The sequence below is a fragment of the Prionailurus viverrinus genome, chromosome B2, assembly GCF_022837055.1.
Source record: "Prionailurus viverrinus isolate Anna chromosome B2, UM_Priviv_1.0, whole genome shotgun sequence".
In the NCBI taxonomy this organism is placed as follows: domain Eukaryota; kingdom Metazoa; phylum Chordata; class Mammalia; order Carnivora; family Felidae; genus Prionailurus; species Prionailurus viverrinus.
Window position 1 is genome coordinate 50,062,198 of NC_062565.1, and position 6,000 is coordinate 50,068,197.

At 39.6% G+C, this 6,000-nt stretch overlaps 1 long non-coding RNA gene across 1 annotated transcript in view; it reads left to right on the plus strand.

Annotated features, from left to right (window-relative positions):
* Positions 1-4,596, plus strand: part of LOC125166042 (uncharacterized) — a 72,842-nt gene extending 68,246 nt beyond the window's left edge. The window contains exon 3 of the long non-coding RNA XR_007152321.1: positions 4,442-4,596. This is a non-coding gene — a long non-coding RNA (uncharacterized LOC125166042). The remainder of the gene's footprint in view (positions 1-4,441) is intronic.
* The last annotated feature ends 1,404 nt before the right edge of the window (positions 4,597-6,000 follow it).

Genomic DNA, 6,000 nt, shown 5'->3' on the forward strand with positions numbered 1-6,000 from the left:
AGAGAGAGAGAGAGAGAGAGAGCCCAAAGCGGAGGGATGATCTCTAGTCCTTGCTTACTCGGGGTACAGATCACATGGCCACCACAAATATTGATACTAAATCTTAGTGCTAGTTAGAGGAATCAGTGGGGTAAGAGGAGCTGCTCCTGAATTCTCTCTTCCCCTGAGGATTTTATGAGTTGAAACATGCCACTGGAACCCAAAGTAAAGGGCTGCGTTTACTTTCTTTAATATTCTACACGTATGATTTAGTGACAGACAGTAAAACTCTTTGGTTATGGACCGTACTGTCTCTTCCTTCCTTGTTGCAGGCTGTAAGCAGGGGTTGCATCCATATGTGCCCTACACACTAGCCATTGTTATTCCTGCAAGTGTGGTGCTGTTGTGTGCCTCTTGGCTTTTGTCTCTGCTGTTTCCTCAGGCCGAATGCTTTCCTCTTCTCCAGTTTGCTTATTTAGACCTCATCCTTCATGACTCACCTTGAGCTTTTGCTGACCCTTCCAACACTAAAACACCAGGTGACTAAGGAACTAGGCACTCCTCCCTTGTTTTTCCATAATGTCCAGTATCCCTCTCTTATAGCCCTTGTATCATAATTATTTGTATAAATATGTCTTCTCTATTAGAGGGGAGGATGGAGATTGCATCAAGTGTATCTTTTTATCTTTAGGTCTTAGCAAAGTGTTCTTAGCACTTACATGGTCTTCAATAAATATTTCCTGAATAGATGAAAGAATTAATAATAGGACTACTGCATATTGAATAATAGGCACATGTCCCTACGTCTCCAGACTAAATCTTATTTAGTGGCTTCACAGCATCCAAATAAGATATTTCCCTTCTGACCTAAATGATTTGCTGACCCCCTTGTCAAAAATATAGAGGGATTAGGACTAATTGGATTTGTCTAAAGAGGTAGAGAGAAGGGAGAGAGAGACTTAAAGTAGCCAGGCCTCATCTTGTTGCAGAGTTTACTGGACTCAATCTCAATAAAATTGGATCAGCCAGCACAGTTCTCTTCTAGCCTTGATTTAATAGAGGGGATGAGAGATGTCGAATGCACCATTAAAGAGGAGCATGGCAGGAAAGGAGGTTGTTCAGGTCCAAAGGAGCTGGCTGATGGAGCCAGTCATGCCCATTAGTGGCTGTTAAGAGAAGGGGCATCTTGCATATTGCACTCAGCGTCCCCTCCGAGAACCTTGAGTTCTTGGAATCCAAGCATGCTGATTTTGACCTCCCTGCCATCTGCTTCCCCAGCACCACTGATGATGGGGTGACTCTGACACAGTTTATGGTTGCCTTAAGCAAGTTACTTCTTTTAACATCTATTTTAAAAAGAGAATAAAGATACTGTTTGCTGTTGTTATGAGGTCAGAAACATAGGGTACTCACAAAGCACCAACACATCACAATTGCTATAATTAATTTCATTATATTTTTGTCCTGTAATAATGTACAGTTAATTATAGTCAATTATAATTATACTTATGTGCAGAACAATGAACAACAGCCATTTGTTTACATATTTATTTTATTAAGGATATTTTGAAAAATGATGAAAGTTATAAAAAAGAAACTCAAGTTCTCCTGGAATATCACCATCGAGAAATAACCATTATGAGTGCATAACTTTCTTTTGCTTTTCTTTCTTTCTTTTTTTTTCTTGTGATATATATTTAAATTTATATTTATTTTTATAAGATCTTATTTTTAAGTAATCTCTACACCCAACGGGCTTGAAGTTAAAACCCCAAGATCAAGAGTTGCATCCTCTACTGACTGAGCCAACCAGGCACCCCCATATATGTCTTTTTTAAAAAATTGGATTACACTGCACAGCCTGCTGTGTTTTGTTAAACCACAGAACTACAGACTGCAAGTTTCTCTATGCCATGTGGTCTGCATGATTTTTGAAGACAGTATAGTATTCTATCTCATGCATGGATCATAGTTAATTTGGTCAGGCCACAGTCATCATATTTTACCCCAGAAACTATTTGCCCTGTGAGATTCCTGCTGAAACTTCACATTGGCGTTGCCAGGATTCTAAGACTCTGGTCAAAACACCCAAAGTGTTAGGTAATTCTTGGAGGCTCTCAGGAACATTTGGGGAGAAAGACCCAAAAAAGTTTGGATCTCTATGCCCAGAGTGGCTCCCAGTTTCCTCCCTGAGTGTCTTCAGGGCTGAAGAATCATAGTCTAGTGGGACGAATAACTGGAGAAATCTAATTTAATTGGGAGGGAGAAGAATTTTACTTTATTTCTTTTAAGATTTTTTTTAATGTTTATTTTTGAGAGAAAGAGAGCATGAGGGGGAGAGGGACAGAGAGAGAGGGAGACACAGAATTGTAAAAATATTTTTATTTTTAAGTCATCTCTACACCCAATGTGGGGCTCACACTTACAACCCCAAGATCAAGACTTTCATGCTGTACCGACCAAGCCAGCCAGGTGCCCCAAGGATTTTACTTTAATTTGAACTCTTCAGGATGAATTCAGTTTACTTCAATTCAATTCAGTTTGATTAAATAAAAAAAAAAAAGGTCTATTTCTGTAGCATATCCTGCTGGGGACCCAGAATTACCCTTTCTCATTCTTTTTCCTTCTCTTTCCCCCTCTCCCAAATGGGAAAACATGCTTCTCCTCAGTGGCTTTTTCTTGTCCTCATTGTTTCCACCCCTGGGGCATATTCTTTTCTAGTCCATTTCTAGATCATCCTACCTCCTCTAAGGGATCTGGACTTAATGATCATAGACTCCTGGGCTAACTGGATTCCAAATATGCCATGCATTTACATTATTTGTTCACTTATTCAGTGATATTTTTTTCCAGCACATACTATGTACTAGGTCATATGGGTGTGGCAACAAATGGCATGTACACAAACCTTGCTGCCTAGGAGCTTACAGTCTAGTGGAGAAACCAAAGAAGTTCATAGGGAATTACAAAATGAGGTAATGATGTAAGAGAGGTCAGCTCAAGACCCTGTGTCTCAATAAACCAAAGGTCACTTTTGACCAAACTTATAACTTTAAACCTGGCTTAACATTCAGGTTGCTGAGCTCATTCAGAGAGGTACACATATGAAGATTCCAATTTGTCTACTCCACTCCTAAGATCTGGGCTGGGTATAGCCTTAGATCTCCTCTATTCTGAGAGGTCTTCCAGATGGCCACATGGACAAGCCAGTTCCAGCTCCCTAGCTTGCCCCTGGGCAGTAAAAACAGACTCAGTGAACAGGTGCTGGCTTAAACCAGTCAATTGTTGCACTGATTTTTTTTCTTTTTAAAATTATTAAAACCCTGAAACCAAGCCAGAATCTAGCATGAATAATGCAATTGTTAGTCTTCTTGTCCAAGATTGCCATTTTCATTTTTCCATGCTCTTTAAAAGACCCAAGAGCCAAGATAAGTCTCTTTTAGATAGACATCAACTAAAAGGCAGTGGACAGAACTCTCTGCCCCTATAGCAGATTCTGGCCCTACCCCACCACTCTTTAACAGAGGATGGTCTGTGCCTTTGCTCATCAACCTAACTTAGATGATAGATGATAGACAGAAATGAACTATAAGGGGTTGTATACTTCCCCTACCAACACAGCAGTGGGGTATGTGGCAAAGGCCAGAGGTTCAAGTCTCAGTTTTCCATCCTGGGTAAATTCACATGGCTCTTCTTCACTAGTCCTAAAGCCGAGAAATTTCTCTTCTAAATCTTCCTTTAGAACACAGCCCAGATTGAACTGGAGTTGGACAGACAAAAAAAAATGTTTACTGCCCAAAATTTTTGACCTTAGTCTTGGAAGTTCATCTCCTCTGATTTGCCAGGGTCAGGGATTACCCATCCTCCACCCCCCGACCCCCCAGGATAAAATGACTAAGAATTAGGAGCAAAGTGAAGGGAAGAAGCATAATTGCTAGGATATTTCAAGATGGGGGCAACCAGGGCTATTTATTCTGGGGCTTTTCATTCTTCTAAAGAATAAGTAAAGTCCTCGTATTTTAATATCCACACTTTCATTTGCCATTAAATTTCTATGATCCAGGGGCGCCTGGGTGGCGCAGTCGGTTAAGCGTCCGACTTCAGCCAGGTCACGATCTCGCACTCCGTGAGTTCGAGCCCCGCGTCGGGCTCTGGGCTGATGGCTCAGAGCCTGGAGCCTGTTTCCAATTCTGTGTCTCCCTCTCTCTCTGCCCCTCCCCCGTTCATGCTCTGTCTCTCTCTGTCCCAAAAATAAATAAAACGTTGAAAAAAAAAAACTTAAAAAAAAAAAAATAAAAAAAAATAAATTTCTATGATCCAATTATAAATTGTATTTTCTAAATTTAAGTCTTATTTAGAATAAATGTTAAAATTAACACTTATATACATTAAATGTTGTTGGAATGTAGGAATTTATATTGTTTGCATAACTAGTCTGTCATTTTATCATTCATCCTTATAGTTTCCCATCTGAAGCTCTTCAGTGAGGCACAGGTTACCTCAGAGTGGGAGATCAAATGCAAGGCCACACAACTTCACACGTGCCCAGGTTTGCAGAGGGCCCAGGAGCAATTGCTGCATCTTGCCTCCCTTGTCTACATGTGTTAATTGGTTTGCTCCCTGAATTGTTAATTGTTATCATTAAGAAATAAAATGGGGAAAATTTTTATTTTCATTATTTACTTATTTATAAGTAAATAAATAAATTATTTATTTATTTATTATTTGTTAATTGTTATCATTAATTAATAAAATGGGGGGAAAAAGGAATGAACCACTCCAGACGAAATCAAATTAATGAACCCCTACCATTCCACCATTAATAAGATACCATAAACACACAATACAATAAAACCGTTACCATTGTTCTTATTTCTATTTTTAATTTGATTCAACCACAGCTCATTAGAATCTTGTGTGTGAAATTAGTATCATGGTTGCTTCCCCACTTGGCCAGCTGGCAGGGGGTCTGAACAGAAAAGCTAAGGGTGGATGTCTGTCTGATGATGGAATGTTAAGGAATGTATAGATTTGACTTCAGGATTAAAAATATAGATATTCAGGGCACCTGGGTGGTTCAGTCGTCTAAGCATCTGACTTTAGCACGGGTCGTGATCTCACAATCTGTGAGTTTGAGCCCCACATGGGGCTCTCTGCTGTCAGTGTGGAGCCTGCTTTGGATCCTCTGTCCCTCTCTCTCTCTGCCCCTCACCCCCCTCTCAAAAATAAATAAACATTAAAAAATAGATAGATATTCAAGTTTCTCGAAATTACTCCTATGAAGTCTGCTGGAATAAGTATATCTTCTCTTCAAGTAGAACGTCCTATAAGCAGCCATTTCTTTTTTTTTTTTTTTAATTTTTTTTTCAACATTTTTTATTTATTTTTGGGACAGAGAGAGACAGAGCATGAACGGGGGAGGGGCAGAGAGAGAGGGAGACACAGAATCGGAAACAGGCTCCAGGCTCTAAGCCATCAGCCCAGAGCCTGACGCGGGGCTCGAACTCACGGACCGCGAGATCGTGACCTGGCTGAAGTCGGAGGCTCAACCGACTGCGCCACCCAGGCGCCCCCAGCCATTTCTTTTTTACCCACATTTATCAAGCCCTCATTATGTGATAAGCACAATGTTGAGTGCTTAATGTGTGCTTCATTTAATCCTAGCAATAAATATATAAACTGGTTACAATTATTATTCCCATTTTACAGATACGAACCCTGAAGTACACTACCAAAGGCTCTAGATGATGGTAATGGGGTTCAGACTCAAGATGGTCTGACTTTCAAGCACACACTTTTTTTTTTATTATTATTAAAGTATAATTGATGTATAACACTATGTTAGTTTCAGGTGTTCAACATAATTATTTAATATTTGTATAGACTGCAAAATAGTCACCACAATAAGCCTATTTTCCTGTCACCATATAAAGTTACATAATATGCAAAACAATATTATTGACTATAGTCACCATGCTGTACATTACTTATCCCCATGACTTACTTATTTTATGATTGGAA